Below are 17612 nucleotides of genomic sequence, written 5' to 3'. Positions count from 1 at the left end.
CACACACACACAAAAACATACCCCATTATATTTAAACATTCAGATCTCATTTCACGACACTCTGCATATTGTCAGTTCCATAGATGGGTGTGAATAAAAACCATATTTAATACTGTATAACTGATAACACCAGACCCACATGCACACAGGCACACATGTCTATTATCTTGGCGAATGTATGTGGTGTTCGCTTTAGAACAGAGAGACATGTGACAGCCCAGTTATTCCATATAAAGGTCAAGCAGGATTCACAGCCAGGAAGACAGTGGTGTGTAAAGAGATCAAGTCAGATACACCAAAGAGAGAGGCGGAGAAATATAAATATAAATATATATATTTAGGTGACAATAAAGGGTGAGAAAGAGAGTCATAAAGTGATCTTAGCACTTATAAAAAAGGGAGCGTCTAACTCTGGTAAAGTTTTCACACTGCTTTACTATTTGACTTACATAGAAATGCATTTGCTTTTGGCGTAAGAATAGAAATCTATATGATCAGATATTTTTAATTTAAATTAATCCTGATATTTATGACAAATAGCATTGTGTCAAGGGTATAGAAAATAGACTTTTTTTCCACACGTACAAATATTATACTGGGTCAGTAGCGGTCACCATTCTGTCAGTGGTCAGATTGAAGGTTGGCTGGACCGCAGCTCTTCCAGGAGTGAAAGGAGGGGTGACCTCATCACGCAGTGACAAGCAAAAGGGGAGGACTCCGGGCTGGACTGAGGTGTAACCTCGTCAAATGTGGACAGACGGGGTAAACATGATAGATGTCAAAACAGAGGATGTGTGTTAGCATGTTTATGTGCACATGATTTCCATTCAGTCAGTCAATGTTCATATATCGGGCTTTTGCTGAATACATTATCAAACTCCTACTGGGTCTCATTCATAATGGACAATTGGTCAGTGGCTCAAGTGGCAGTGTTGCATATGCAGAGCTGTTTGCCAAAGATTGAATTATATGATATCTATTAGGGAGAAAGTCTGTGTTAGGAGGCAGGACGGATTGGTGGAAGGAACTGTCAAACACTGGACTTTAGAGCTGGTGGCAGCTAGCCAGCCCTAGTGGAGAAAGTGAAGAAGCAGCGCTTTCCCATCCCTCATTACTACTTGGTTGGACTGGCCAGCTTACATTTGTGAATTTGTAATTGTGTGACTGTGATCAGCTAAACAGGAAACAATCCTCTCAGAGAATCACACGATAATGTTTCTGTCTCACTTTCTTCCTGTCAAAGAAAAGGAAAATTCCTGTATATCCATCTACAACTTGTGCAGCATTTCCACTCAGCCTGGTCAAAAGAACAACTGAAGAAATTGGTAGAAAGGCTGGAGATTCAGGAGAGACGTATGTTTTCTTGACTGCAGTGCAAAGGGCTAAGTTCAGTGGCACAATACAATTCACTGGTCCAGGCACAGTTGGCGGATATTACCTGGACAACAGCCTGGTGTGTTTCAGCTGTACATAGAGCAAAAGACTGAACTATGATATAAATATACATCGATATAAAATAAGGACATGAGAAAATGTGATACCTCTCTTCCTCTGGTCATTCACTTGTTCACTGTCATATCAATTAGTGGACCTGCATTTTGGAGAGCAAACTTGTCACCTTTCTGTACAGTATGTGTTACAATGTGTATCATGGAGTCACAGACAGAAGTGGATGTTCACTTCCCTCCAACTCACCCAAGATTGCCCCTGTCCAGCCCTGTCTCTCTCCAGAGATGAAATGAAAAACATGATCCAAGTGAATCCTGACCAAAACGAAGGTCGGACCAGAAGCAATGAGAGTACAAGGCAACTGGGCCAGGTGTGAGTGTGCTTCCAGTCTGCAACCGCACTTGCATCTCTACAGGCAAAGACATGTGTTGAGCTGAATTCTAACATCTGCCAATATGTTCAAAATGACAATGGCCATATGAGAGTAGTTCCTGGGTGTCATGTTGACAGTGATGGTATTGCTTCAAATGTCAAGGCAACATGTGTCACCCATCAGAGCAGTTCATTTCACTCAAACCCCCAAATGTTAAAGATCACCGCAGACTTTATGATAAATTATCTGGGATCCATTAACTTCCGTACCAAATTTTATTTTTTACTTATCTGCAGATTTATGACAAATAAAAAAAAAACCTTACTAACTCATGGTATCAAGACAAAAAGTCAGAGGACCAGCAACATTCTGGCTTCCTTCTGGACTGACAGTCTGCATTGACTAACCAAATGACCACCAACATTCCTTGAGCCACGCAACCAGCCTGCTGTAAAAGATGATTTCAGAGTGACAACAATTCAAAGTCACAGACACTGTAGCCTGTTATAAATGAACTGATCCCCTGAAATCATTTCCTCACCACAGCTTTCTTTTCTTACATGGTGTTGACCTCATGGTGCATCCAGAGCTCACCCTGCAACCGCGTTGTTCCCTTCCTTCCTTCCTGCCTGCCTTCCTTCCTTCCTTCCTTCCTTCTTGTCCAACTAGTGTAGATATTTTCCAAGGGCTAAATTAAAACTAGGATGATATAAAAAATGGAGTGAATTTATGCTGGTTATAAAAAAGCAAAACACCAAATGTGTGTGTGCACACGCATGAATGTGTGTCTTTGCGTGCTGGTATATAGCAGTGTTTTGTATTGAAATAGGTGACTTCAGAGAGGGGCGTTCCTTTAATTACTCCGCTCTCAAACAGAACATGAGTGGGCTATTCCGCTGGGATTAGTCATCTCTCAATGCTGTCTCTTTGTTAATGCAACACGCACAATTCACATGCATACTCAGACACAAATGTATACCTGCCACAAAAAAAAAAAAATCTTGCCAATAGTTCAACACTAAATTTATTCAAACTGAGATGCAAGCCAAGCGAATAATTCCACTACTAATAAAGACGGTGAGAGAGAGCGTGCATAGCAGGAAGATGAAGGAGGCTATAGGAGGAAAAGTCTGAGAGGAAAGAGAAGCCTACAGAACTTTGGCAACCAAGGACAACAAAATGTAACATCTGTTCTCAAAATTGTCTCATATCTCCAACACAAACCCAAATATTACTGAGACTCACAAATTTAATTTACGTATTAACTGAAACAGCCAACCGTTTGTCAATCAAAGGGATTGTCAAATTTATAGTTTGTTTAATCATCCATCCATCCAATTTCTTTCACTAATTCCTGTTAAGGGTTGTGGGGGGGCTGGGGCCGATCCCAGTGACTTTCAGGTTAGAGGAGGAGGGGTCTCCAGTCCATCACAGGGCCAACACATAGAGACAGACAACCATTCACACTCACAGTCACACCTACAGTCAATTTCGAGTATCAATCAGCCTCGTCCCCTCTTGATGTCTTTGGACTGTGGGAGGAAGCTGGAGTACCAGAGAGAACCCACACAGGAACAGGGAGAACATGGAGACTCCAAACAGAAAGATCCCGTGCCGGGACTCAAACCCGGAACCTTCTTGCTGTGAGGCGACAGTGCTGGCCACTGCACCATCGTGCGGCCTTTGTTTAATCATATTCTATATTTTATGATAGAAGTGAAGAAGAATCGGGGTCACTTAAAATAACCCCATACACTATAACAACATGCACACTGGCCTAACGATTGCAGGTCAAGTTTTGAGTATGCAGTAGATGGCCTTTTTTTGTATAGATGTGATGATCGTCAAGCTGGAGATGCAGAAAGAATTTCTGTGTCAACAGATGAAGTGTTATCACAAGTCAACCTGCCTTCTTCTTTCAACCATCTCACATGGACTCAGTGATTTTGATCCAGTTTACTGCATAATATGTCTAGAAAAATAAGCAGTACGAACTGTTTTCACAACAGTATTCGTCTTTCCATCAAACTTTATCAAAATCTGTCCATCATCAGTGAGATGTCAAACCGTCCAACCAACCGACCATCCAACCAAATGCCTACACACACAATCAGGTTACCTCTCCGACAGAGGTAATAAACCTCAGCTCAGCCACATTGTCAAAGCTTGTCTTTAAAGTACTGTAGCCACAAACTTTTGGACAATTCTCTGACACAAGACATTTATCTTGGAAAATCAGCTGAATCCCTAAAGAAACACCCAAAACCTGTGGGGTTCTTTACTGAACAGCCAAAACCAGAGGCTAAAACTGCAAGCTCATTGTAAATGGTGACCTGTTGGATGTCACTCGTGTGTAAACTGGGCCACACACTACAAGAAACACATCAACACGCTCCGCTTCATCTGTTTCAGTGTCTAATGACGTGTGTGAGTAATTACTTTTAAGCCAATGTGTGCGGACGTTTAAGTGTCTGTATTCAGTGAAAATGCTCATGTTTTTATCTGGGCTTTTGTCTATGTCTTTGCCTGCAATGAGTGTGTTTAATGGTGTGTGGAAATAATCACTTAATCGTTGCATTGCTTCCATTTGAGGTGTATGTGTGTGTGAATGTTTCTTGGTTCTATGATTTCACTAAGCTTAAAGATAGAAGTGCATAGTAAGAATAAAACAGGACAAAAAGGGTGGAGACAGAGAAAACAAGAGACAGACAGAGGGAAAAGACTGGTAGAAAGACAAACCTCTACTCTTTATCTCTCTCTAATTCTCCACAATAACCCCTCCTTTCAATGTTGCTCTCCAAACCGTCGGCCTGTGAATTTATAGTTGGCCCAATGATTGCTTCCCAGGCCATGATGGCTGTAAATTGCTTTGCCATTTGGTAAATGTTGGCAGTTAGAAGGTATACAAGTAATTATTTCCGCTTGTGCTGATTGAGACATAATTCCAAGATGAGGATGTGGAAAAATGACAGCATTTCGAAACAACTCTGTTTTAATTTCCCAGCATTCCTAATTAGAATCTGTACGGACATGGGGAGTTTTTTATGTGGTTTTCTCCAATGGGGCCAGAAATAATTAAACTGTCAAGGGGAAATAAATACGTATAAACAAGGCATAATTTTTACAGTGCGCAGCACCTTGTCAGGCCATGACTTTTTGTGAAGAAAAACAATGTGGGGAACAATGCATGGAGGCATAGAGGACATGTTGAAGGCGCATACACACACGTGCGTACACACACACACACACACACACACACACACACACACACACAAAGAAGGTAAAGCTAAAAACAGTAACCTGTATTGTACCCCAACAACCAAAAATCATCCTGTCAATCACTGAGAATTAGCAACCCTCGGTGGATTATAGGCTACTATCCACTATGCAGGCTCAGACTAAGCTCACACTGATAGGGAGAGCTGATGGGAGATGCATTGAAACTTGGCTTACTCAATTACAATCTGACAACAGCTTGTAGAACGCCAGCTTTGCCTTAATACACACACACATACACACAAACACACACACACAACCCTAAGTGAATCTTGTAACACAGCAGATATCGCAGACTTCATCAGGCTCTTAATGAAAGAGGTATCACAGAGAGAGTGAGAGAGAGAGTGAGAGAGAGAGAGGGGGGGTTAAGGTGTAACCTGGTAATTCCATTTACTAAGAAGCATTTAGCTGACATTTTTATCTAGTGTGTCTACCAATAAATTGTACAAATTGCTGAAAATCTTTTGCCAACACACAGGCAATCAGCTCAGACATGTGTAAGAGGCCTAACACACTCACAAATACTGGGTAGAAGTAAAACCATTCTTGTGCCAGTTTGTCTTGAGCCAATATGGTGGCCAGTCTAGTCTAATGATACAACAAAATGAAATGTCCTGATGGGCTGTGTTGCCCAGTTAGTCAAGGAAAAAAATGTGCAGGTTTCTACGTGTTTGTTCATGACACAACAAATTTGATCAGCTTGCCCACAAAAATCCCACAGAACAATGCAAAGTTTAAGTGACCGTCCATTATGGAAGCCATGAAGAATGTTTAATGAACATTATATGTCCATTATAACCACAGACAGGCAATATACAGCCCAAGGACCAGCCCTAAGACCGGAGCCCACCTTCTATATCTGGCCCCCAAACGTCCTACAAGTAAACCCCCCAAACATCGATAAAAGCAGCAGCATTTTAAAAAGTGTCCATACAAATGGCTACAATGAATGTGTACTGGTATTAAACTTAATTCCAACAGAGAGCACTGTCTATATTTAGGTCAGACTACAGGCCAAGGCAGGCTCAGGACATTTAGTTGATGTGACGACAGAATCAGTGTCAGAATGAAGGCCTCAAAAAAGGAGACAATAACTGAATATCACATTGAGTCAACATGCCAGCATTCTAACTACACCACAAACCTGTGGGAAAAATAAGAAAAAGCACTGAAATTTGTCTTGCAAATTAATTGTAAAAATATATGTATTTTTATCTGAACTTACAAAAACTGGCAACAAAAAAAAGGCTACATGTAATCACACAAGCTTGCAAGATAGTGCAAAACTTTGCATCACCAATACTGTCTTTGCAATAAATGTATTTAGAATTTTTAAGGATATATTATAAATGTATTTTGTGATCAACGCTAAAAGAAATCATGATATTTTTTTCTCTTTTACTTTTAGTGCAAACACATAACACACATGTACTCTACATGCATTGGTTGACTTGGGTCGATGGTGTTCTCAGATACAAATGATTCTCATCAAATGTTACAGAATATGCTAAAGGCTAGGTGCAGTCTGTACTTGTCTTTTAATACACTTTTTTGAAAGATGGCGCTATAGCAGGGCAGCATGGTGGTGCAGTGGTCAGCACTGTTGCCTCACAGCAAGAAGGTTCCAGGTTCGAGTCCCGGCTCAGGCACGGGATCTTTCTGCGTGGAGTCTCCATGTTCTCCCTGTTCCTGTGTGGGTTCTCTCTGGTACTCCAGCTTCCTCCCACAGTCCAAAGACATCAAGAGAGGACGAGGCTGATTGATACTCTAAATTGACTGTGGGTGTGACTGTGAGTGTGAATGGTTGTCTGTCTCTATGTGTTGGCCCTGCGATGGACTGGTGACCTGTCCAAGGTGAACCCTACCTCTCGCCCGCCCCCCCCCCCCCCCGCGACCCTTAACAGGATAAGCCGAATAAAATGGATGGATGGATGGCACTGTTGTAGTCAGAGTCCCCAAGTGATTCGCTCTGAGTTCTGAAATGTAAACATAGATGGGAGCAGCAGTCTGGGCCAGTTGACAAACAGAGGACACTCAGTGATCACATACTTGTAGCCACTAACCCAGGTTTATAGACGATAATGTAAAATGTACTGAAAAATGACAAGTAGAGCTTCTTCCTCAGCTCATGTTAAATAAGTTGGCACATTGTTGTCTTTTATGATAGGGGTTGACACAAAATCTTCCTTGTAGTATGCTGCCCCCAATATATATAAATTGTACCTTTAACAGAGAAATGTCCTATAACCGAGTGTCAAATAAGGTGCCTATTTCCCGCCTGCCTCTTTTCTGCATCTATGATGTGTGTGAGTGTGTGTGTGTGTGTGTGTGTGTGTGTGTGTGTGTGTGTGTGCGCGCGTGCGTTTGAGTGTGTGAAACAGTCTCCCGTTCTTTGAAACAAAAACAACCACCACAAGCATGAACAACAGCGCTTGGTAGACATCAATATTTCAGTCAGGTGTGTCGAGAAAAAGAGAGAGAGAACATGAAAAAAGGAACAGGGCGGGGGGACCCTTGCCATTCAGAGGCATTCCCGTGACTGATGGAGAGTAAAGCTCTGTGTCTATGTGTGTATGTGCAGGCGTGTGCCATCCCCCCAATCCTCACCCCATCCCTACATTCACGACTGTGTGTACCACCTCTGTCACCTTTCCTCTAATCAGGAGTTTAAATCAATGACGTTGTCCAAAACTATAATTGCCACTCCTTAAACTGCTTCTCTCGCAATATGCTTTCACCGAGAAACCACTCGGCAGCAGAAATACGCCGCTGCGTGAGTCGGTGTGTGTGTATGTGTGAGCTGGATTAAGAGTATTTTCTCATTACGGCAGTGTCTGAACGGGTAGAAAGTGCTTCTCACATTGTTTTACAGCATCCTGAAACCTCAAAGCTCAGCACTAAGCAGCATAATACCCTGAAGCCCCACACAGATGCCGTAGCCTGGAACTCATCATCAGTTGTTCATGAGCCAGATTCATTGGATGTTATTTATCAAGCTACTTAAAAATAAATGTCTCCTTTTTAGTGGCATTAAACATTAAAATGTGTATAATCCATCTGCATTTGTTTGTTTAGTAACTCCATAAAGCATTAGTCATTGTTTGATTAGTGAGGTTATGAGGTGAGACTTTAGGAAGAGACATAGTTAGATAAGTATTCAGGACCCTAAATTCATACAGTTGTCAATACAATAATATAATAATGGAATATTGCTGATTCTTTTTTTTTCTATTTTGCTTCATATTAAGTATGAATTATCGAAGAATTGATTTTATCTGTTTACATGTTGGAAACGTGACTGATAATATTACTGTAAATATTTCTTCTGTTGGGCGGTACGGTGGTGCAGTGGTCAGCGCTGTCCCCTCAAAGCAAGAAGGTTCTAGGTTCGAGTCCCGGCTGCGGCACGGGATCATTCTGAGTGGAGTCTCCATGTTCTCCCTGTTCCTGTGTGGGTTCTCTCTGGTACTCCAGCTTCCTCCCACAGTCCAAAGACATCAAGAGGGGACGAGGCTGCTTGATACTCTAAATTGACTGTAGGTGTGACTGTGAGTGTGAATGGTTGTCTGTCTCTCTATGTGTTGGTCCTGAGATGGACTGGTGACCTGTCCAGGGTGAACCCTGCCTCTCGCCCGAAAGCTGCTGGAATAGGCTCCAGCCCCCCCACAACCTTTAACAGGATAAGTGGAAGAAAATGGATGGATGGATGGATGGATGGATGGATGGATTTGTGAAGCATGCAGATTAAAGGAAGGCAGTTCGAATCACCTTTGAGGAGTAAGAATGGCAGAGTGTTAAAATTCAATATCTTCAAGGCATTACAATTACGCTATACCTTGTGTCATCCATTCAAATCTTTCTTGGCTATAGAATAATTTCTCGGAATTCAAACACACATCCACACACAGACCATGTAAGTTGAGCAAAACTTCACTTGTTGAACTCCTTCGACTGTACTTTCTAAGTAAGTTCTCAACTTAACAGAGGATAAGTAGACGTCAGAGGGCACCAGTCAAAGACCAAATACCTGTCTGTCAGCAAAGATGACTACCGCAGTCGACTTTACTTGTCTCAGCAGGTTTAAACAGAAACCTGCAATCTCCTAGCAGATGATCTGGAGACTTAAGCCTAGTTTTGTTGTGTTTTGGATTTTAACTTTTAAAGTCTGTGGTTTGGACTTTATGTTAATTCCTGTCTAATTTTGGAATCACTGTCTGTTTTTTTTTTTAAATTGTACTTTTTTCCCTGCATGTTTATGACATTGCTGCAAGTCCCAGTGCCACATTATTATTATTGAATCTTAATGTATAGAAATGCTCTATTTGTGCTGTAGTTGTGCAGTTTCATTGACTTCAAAATAACAGGATTAACTCTTGCATCATCTTGTTTGGGAGGGAGTCTGCAGACACACTTTGTACCATTCCCTTGTGTTTTTGCATGTGTTCGTGAGTTCTAGTGTGCCTTCTTGTGATTCTGACCTCGAATTTTGGATTATTGCCTTCGTCTTTGCTGGATTTTTCAGTGGTTTGACCTTGGACTGTTTAATAGACTTTTCACTGCCAGTTCTTCTGTGCTGTTGCTGTTATTTACCCTGCCAACTCTCAGGTTTGCAAGTTAAGGACTTATTATGAACCTATCATTTCTTTCAGTGTGATCGCTGCGTTTTAATCTCCTCCCTTCGTCCAGTTACTACTTATGCACTCCCAGTGCTGTTGAAGGCACTGCTGCATTGATTTCAAGAGGGTTATTCCAGCTTATAGGCATTACAGGCAAGTCAAAGTCTGAGTTCTGCCATATATGTGGTTGCAGTCAGTTACACCATAACTGCTTTAATTCATTTTAAATCAAAAACACACCTATGATTAGTTAGGAGATGAAGTATAAATCCCTTTGTGCCATATTTGTGCTGAAAATGGATTTGACGATGTGCTACCTGAGAAGGACTAAGATGCTGGAACATTTTATCTGCCAGTCTAGTAAGAATACTCAAACAGGGTAATGACAGAGAGATAGAAAGAGATGTAAGGATGAGACAATGAGCAAGGCAGTGACAGAGGAAGAGAGCAAGAAAGCAAGGTGGAAAGAGAGATGGAAATAGAGATGGAAAGAGAGATGTCTTGTTAACAAGGTGCTGAGCACGGCAAGCCCTGGGGAGTCCACGCTCCCTTACCCTCTAAGATTAGACATCTCTCTCTCTGTCGATCCCACTCTCTCTCTCTTGTTGCGACAAGGGGAACATGCCACTATCACAGGGGGACACCTCGGGAACCATACCTGCCTCTCTCCGTCTCTCTCCTGTCTCACACAAATTACCCTTTTTGTTCGATTCCTCTTATTCCTCTACACTCCTCTTATTCTGTTTTCTTCTTCCTTGTGTCTCTGTCATTCTTTTATTTAATCCTGCATATATTTTTATTCTCTGTTGACATACACATTTGTGTTGCTCTGAATATGCTGACAGAATGTAACTACATTATGCAATAACAAAGAAAATCTGATATACTGTAAAGCTAGAATAAAGTCGAAAAAAGCAGTTTGTCACTGACAAGAGTTTCACAGAGCTCTAAACTATTCTCTAAGAGTTATTCCAAAATGCAAAAGACACTGCCATGAAATAACCCTAAATGACATCAGTATGTAATTTTCCAATTACCATTCTACATTTATCCCAAAATTAATTTGTATCCTTTCTGATCCTATTTTTATTGAACCTGGAACAACAGGAGGTCCTTAAGCTTGAATCTTGGTTTTACTTAACAATAATCCTTTATTTGGAGTGGTGATCAGGGTCGAGTCTTTGGATCTCTTGTGCCCTGGCCTGCATGGTCTTTTCAATGCTCCGCTGGATGTTGGGTGGTTAAACACCATTCATATCCCACTGATATTTTCAAGCCTTTTTACTGACATTTCAGATGCTTATATTATTTATGTGCCTTTGTGTTGAACCCAGCTTGCCTGATCTACATCATTTCATGATGTAGATGTACATAATTCACCTCAGCTGTTGGATGTTGGGATGCACTACCTTGGTAGAGGGCAGTGGGGAAGAGGGTGGGGTTGCTAATGGAAACCAGGAAGGGTGGTGTGAGAGAATTGTTTGGGTTACATCAGTGTGCAGTTAAGTATTTACCTCAGTAATCGTTCTCTCAGCTCAAACATTGGTGATCCTGATGGTTCATGACGACTAGCATGGCGACACACACTGTTGCCCAGACGTTTCCAGAGTTCTGGGAACCGGCAGTGTTTCACTCGGACAGAGGTGCTGTTTGGACTGAGACATTATATTTAATGCAACAAAGTAGTACTACATTGTGGGAGCAACAAGAGTACTTACAGCAGTCTTACTTTTACCAGCAAAGTAAAAATATTCAGCTTGAACCTGAGCTGCTTGAGTTGAGAGTTGTAGTTTTTTGATAATTCGTCCAGTTCTACTGTACAGTACAATAACTTGTTTTTTTTTTCCAGCAATGTTGTGATTTGGCTCACCTCTTGTTACTGCCTCCCCTCTTTGTTATATCCTCTCTCTTCTCTTCCTACAAACCCATCTCTCGCTCTCTCTCTTAGTTGTTTGACACCTCTCTCCCACCTGAGCATCTCAATGTGTCAGGACAAATTAGCTGAGACTCACATCTCTCTCACTCCCTGTGTCTGCTCACCACTCAACCGGAGAGAGTGAGAGAGCAAGAGGGTGAAAGAAAGAGAAAGATTGATCATGTGTGTAGAGCGGGGGAGGAGGAATAATATGCATCAGAGGAAATATGAAAATGGCAAGGAATGAGGAAGTTAAATGTCTTACTGTATGTTCCTTAAAGAACCAGGGACTGAATTTGTGGTCAAACAGTGTTTTCATGGAGTAAAACCATGGGCTCTGACTAATAACATGACTAATGCTATAGGCAACATCTACACTGGCCTCATCAGGGACTGGTAATGTTGTTGTGAAAGGACAGTCATGCTCTTTTCACACCTTGAAGCCTGGTAAGATGGCTTCTCATATGATTTTTCCAATCCAGCTGCCGTGCGAGGTAAATATTTTGATGCAAAAATGACAATGTTTGAAGGAAGTTTCCTCTGTGACTGTAGCTAAGCAAGGCCATCCTACACTGCTAACAGGACAGTTTTTACGGGTAAACAACTGCCGCATGTCACTGAAGTACAGCCCCTAATACTTTGGATTGATGTTGGAATGCACTCTCCTCTTTCCACCCACTTGTAGAAGAAAAACTCTGAGCATGTCCTCAGTTTCTACGTATGGAGCCTTTGGACTAGATTAATTGAAAATAAACAGCAGAACATAGTAACATGACCGGAAGACCTTCAGGACATACTAAAAAATAAAGGCAAGACTTCAAAATAAGACAGGACGCAACTAAAACTGAGAGCAACAACACAAAGTCAGCAGGACAGAATCAGGAAGAAAGATGGAGTTCCCTTGATTTTTTTTAATACTTAAATTCAGAATCATTCTTTTTAAATGAATTTTAGCTGTACATGTGTTATCTATTGCACCCTTTGACCTTAACAAGTACAGTTACAAACATATACACCATATGAACAAGGAGGTTCTTTTTGTCACATCTCCATTCTTCCTCTCTTTCACTCACACACACACACATCATACACACACACACACACACACAGGCCTATAGCATTGCAACAAAGAGATCAGAGGAACGGGCAGAAAATAATAGAATCTTCATCCCAGTAATCCATATTCATTCTTCTCATCCTTTCTCGCCCCATCTCTCTGTCCGTGCATGCTACGCTTCCCCATATCTGACATTCAAATGAGTTGTCTTTTTCCCTTGTTAGACACACACCACGCAGAGACACACACACACACACACACACACACACACACACACACACACAAATGCATAAACACTCTCTCTCTCTCTCACACACACACACACACACACACACACACACATAAATGCATAAACACTCTCTCTCTCTCTCACACACACACACACACACACACACACATAAATGCATAAACACTCTCTCTCTCTCACACACACACACCCTCTTTCTTGGATACTTTCTGCCCCGTTGCACCCGTGATGGCAAATTGAGGACCTCCCGTCTTTCATTCTCTCACTCACCCCCTCTCTGTTGACTCCTCTCATCTTTCCTCCATCTTCTTCTCCCCCCTACTTCAACACCCCCCCCCCCACCCAACCCCCCTTAAGAGCCTCTTCTAAGTGTCCATCCCTTCTTCTCTCCCACTTTCATACTAGAACACCTAACCACCACCACCAACTACCTGCAGAACTTTTGGGCAAAAACGGGAACTGCTACGTCAATGACTTCCAACTCACTTCTCAAGTAACCCTTAATGGAACATAACAAGAATAACAACAGTTGGGTAGTGGTTGTTCGACTAGTCTAATACTCGTTCAAGACATGTCATCTAGTCAGCTCACTTCACGTTCCATTCTTTTGACCCAGTTGAGAACATAAAAGAAAAAATATCTTTTGGCCAAAATGAGAACATATTCGATCCTGGATGTATGTTGGGATAACTGACACAGACAGAGATATAGAGATACTCAAACAGTTTTATGTCGATAAAATGGTGATATGCTATTTTCATCAAAGCTTTAAAGATGCAGTGACTCTTAGCTCTACAATTTCCATAATTAATTTTCATGAAATATTACACAGGTGGCACGGTGGTGCAGTGGTTAGCACTGTCGCCTCACAGCAAGAAGGTTCCGGGTTCAAGCCCCGGCTCGAGCACGGGATCTTCTCACGGGATCTTCTCCCTGTGCCTGTGTGGGTTCTCTCCAGGTACTCCAGCTTCCTCCCACAGTCCAAAGACATCAAGAGGGGACGAGGCTGATTGATACTCTAAATTGACTGGAGGTGTGACTGTGAGTGTGAATGGTTGTCTGTCTATATGTGTTGGTCCTGCAATGGACCCGGCCCGTCCAGGGTGAACACCAGCCTATACCAGCAGCTCCAGCCCCCCCACGACCCTTAACAGGATAATCAGTAGATGGATGGATGGATGGAAATGTTACACAAACCCTGCCTGAGGTATGTGCTAAATCATCACCAGAGGTGGTTACCCAAGTAGAAGTACAGACACTAGTAAAACAAGGATATGGCTTGATGTGTGGTCAGTGTGCCAAAATGTGGACAAATTGTTGCACTGATAAATTTGTAATTAGGTTATAGACCCTGGTGTTTATTCCCAGATATCATGTTTTCTGTTTTTGTGTGGGGTTCAGTAAAGTTTGTCTTCGATAAGTACTGATACAGTGAACCATATCACATGGTTAAGCTAGAGATGTTTCCAATGCAGCTTGAAGAACAAAACCTGTCTCTGACATTTTCAGATATTTGATTTGTGCATTAAAGTTGGGTAATAAGAATGTTTCTCCAAGGGGTGGTGAGCTTTCAGTCTTTATTTAAGAAGTTACAATATCAATGTAAAACAATCCCAGGATAAGCTGAGCAAGAACAGAGCAGTATGGGCTTGTGCCCCCAAAGCTAAGCAAAGAAAGGAAACGGTGACAGCTGGCTCACTTCCATATCACCACCTTGCAACCAACAGGGAACACTGGGTCTCCCTTTCTCACACAAACAGCTCAACTACCTTTCTGTCTTCACCACTGGCTACAGTGAAAGTCTTGAATGGTAGCTACCCCCACCTTGTGTGCTGCATCAGCACCGGCAGATATAGAAGACTATTCTCTACATGCAGCAGTAAATTCCATCTTGTCAGTCAGTCCTAAACCACAGCAGTTATGAGGGTTAGGGTTCGGGTTAGGCTTGCCACTTTTGGGGTCCAGCCAAAAAGCTAAGATGGATATGGCAGCTTCTTTTTCTCAATCAGCTCAGGCATCTGGGTTCCTATTCTACCCAGGAATGAAATCAAGAGGGGAAATCATCCCCTGTTGGAGTTCTACTAGTGGCTGCAGGCTGCTGAGGAAGTTGTCGATGTGACTCTGTGGCACATCCCCGTCAAGGTGAGCCAGGTAGGTGTATAGTTTGGTGAAAGTGTTAAATGGGATACTTGCAGCACCTCCATCCTCAACCTCTGTTAGGATCTCACAGGCATACTTCAAAGAACATATGAGGGTCCCTCCAAGAGCACTGCAGCCAAGCACTAAAAACTCCAACCACTTGATGTCTGAACTGAAGTTTCCCTGTAACAGCAGGTGGTTCAGCTGAACCATGGGAAGACACAGATCCTCCCATTTCTTTTGCAGGACCTCCATGTTGCATGTTTGTTCGGAGGACATTTGTCTGTGGAGGGTCTTAAGTAAATCTAGAGTTAGCCCAATGTTTTTCTTTGGGGTGTGACAAGTCCCAGCCCTGTCCTTGATAGGCAGACTCTCTCCTCTTGAGAATGCAGTGAAATATTTTATAGACCAATGTAATAAATCCTTTGGCTGTGCTCTAATGGTTTCCTTTGCATAGTTTTTGAGGACACCTGGTAGCACAGGAGGGATATTGACTTGCCAGGCACAAGTGGTGGTACCTGGAGCAGGCATGGTGCTAATGCTAAGGGGGCTTTTTAGACGATACGTTCTATGAAAATTCGCCTGGGATCTGAAAATAAGATGCAACCGAGTATTTGAAATGAAAGAATGTCAGACTGTCGTTCTTTTGGAAAGCTGACAGACTGAGATGACAGTCCGACTGAGATGACAGTCCGACTGGAGATGACAGTCCGACTGAGATGACAGTCCGACTGAGATGACAGAGCTTTTCAGCTTGGATGCTGTGTGTGTGTGTGTGTGTGTGTGTGTGTGTGTGTGTGTGTGTGTGTGTGTGTGTAGAGAAAATTAAAACCGCAGAACTTTTGTTTTCATTCCCATTTTTCACAAGTTCAGGCAAAAAAAAAAAATATCTAAACTTCATTTAAGCACAAAAAAGTTTCTTTCCGACGAATTTTGGTCACAGATGTGTTGAGATCGACCAATGTGAGCCATTCTGATGTCACTCACTGAGTCTTGGAACATCATACATTTAACAATCACAAAACAGTGTCACACTTACAGAAATAGCAGATGTATAATATATAGAGCACTTACAGTGAAGAATTTAGTAAAAATATATTTGAAATATTACAGTTAAATGTTGTGAAATCTATCTATCTATCCATCTATCTATCCATCTATCTGTCTATCTAATTATCTGTCTGTCTAGCTATCTATTTATCTATCTATCTTCGTTTTTCCAGTTTCTGTCTGTCGTGATCCTATTAGAGGAAGATGGAGGTGTGATCATGGTTACTGTGTGCTAACAGGGAGCGTGCTGCCACGGATGACAAATATTAGACACACACACAGACACACACACACACGCGCACACACGGGCAGCCATGCAGGGAGAGACCACTTGGTAGATTTCATCACTGCTCGTAATTATGATCCTGTCAAGTCCACAACGTAGCAATCCATAACGACACTCTCTTCCCCGCTCTCTCTTTCCTCTGCGCGCACACGCACACACACACACACACACACACACACACACACACACACACACACACACACACACACACACTCATATAGACTATCTTTAATTCTTGAACACTCACATACTCATAACAAAAATGTTTTGAATTTTGGAAGAAATGCATGTGCACACAATGAAGCAGGGGAGACAAGGGGAATGTGGGAAAGATCAAGATTTTAAACTGCTAATGTTATCGGTTAATTATCCTGATTTCTGTTAGTTTAACTTTGATCATTTGTCTCACTGAATTGAAAGAAATTTCATCCACAAAAGGAGGAAATATGAATAAATGTGTGTGCGTAGGTAATATACAGTTAGTTTGAGTGTAGTAGTACAAGAGTGAGCGAGCGTGTGTGTGTGTGTGTGTGTGTGTGTGCGTGTGTGTGTATGTGTGACATCTCTGTCTCCAGCGTTGACACATCATGTGTCAGGGGAACCTATTAGAGACCCTCACAGCCTAACCCCACATCTGACCCCCACCCAAATCTGTGTGTCTGTGTTTGTGTATTTTCTGAAAGGGGTACCTTAGTCAAATTCCTGATGTTGTTGTTTAAGGTTAACATTTACGTCATAAAATCTTTACACAACCACTTCTCTTCTGAATTCCTCACATGTACAATTTCATAAAAACCACATGATTTCCAATTAGTGGTTTCTATCCGTTGTGTTTGTGTGTGTGTGTGTGTGTGTGTGTGTGTGTGTGTGTGTGTGTGTGTGTGTGTGTGTTTCTGAGCCCCAGAAGTCTCAAACAAACAAAGGGGTCAGGCCTCTGGTTACCCCTCCATATCTGACCTGAAGACCCCATTGCCCCATATGAATCTACCCGGCACCATGCTGTCTATGTGTTGTGTCTGAGTGTGTATGAGCTTTGTCTGAGTGCATCTTTTTGACTGTGTGTGTGTTTGTGTGTGTGTGTGTGTGTGTGTGTGTGTGTATGGTTTGTGTGTATGGTTTGTGTGTAGGCAACACAGACAGGGAGATACTGAAAAAATGCTTTTCTCCATTCTCTCCTCAGGCTCAAATCTAGTATATGCTG

The 17612-nt window shown here is 42.1% G+C and overlaps 1 protein-coding gene and 1 pseudogene across 3 annotated transcripts in view; both read right to left on the bottom strand.

The window, feature by feature from the left end:
- The window catches only part of esrrga (estrogen-related receptor gamma a), a 212899-nt gene that overhangs the window by 79954 nt on the left and 115333 nt on the right, over positions 1 to 17612 (bottom strand). The window lies entirely within an intron of this gene.
- LOC147269567 (ropporin-1-like protein pseudogene) lies at positions 13674 to 15668 on the bottom strand (annotated as a pseudogene).

Source organism: Aulostomus chinensis, chromosome 2 (assembly GCF_037954235.1).
Source record: "Aulostomus chinensis isolate RoL2024-O1b breed Wild chromosome 2, RoL_Achi_v1.0, whole genome shotgun sequence".
NCBI lineage: Eukaryota > Metazoa > Chordata > Actinopteri > Syngnathiformes > Aulostomidae > Aulostomus > Aulostomus chinensis.
This window is presented reverse-complemented; position numbering and strand designations above follow the sequence as displayed.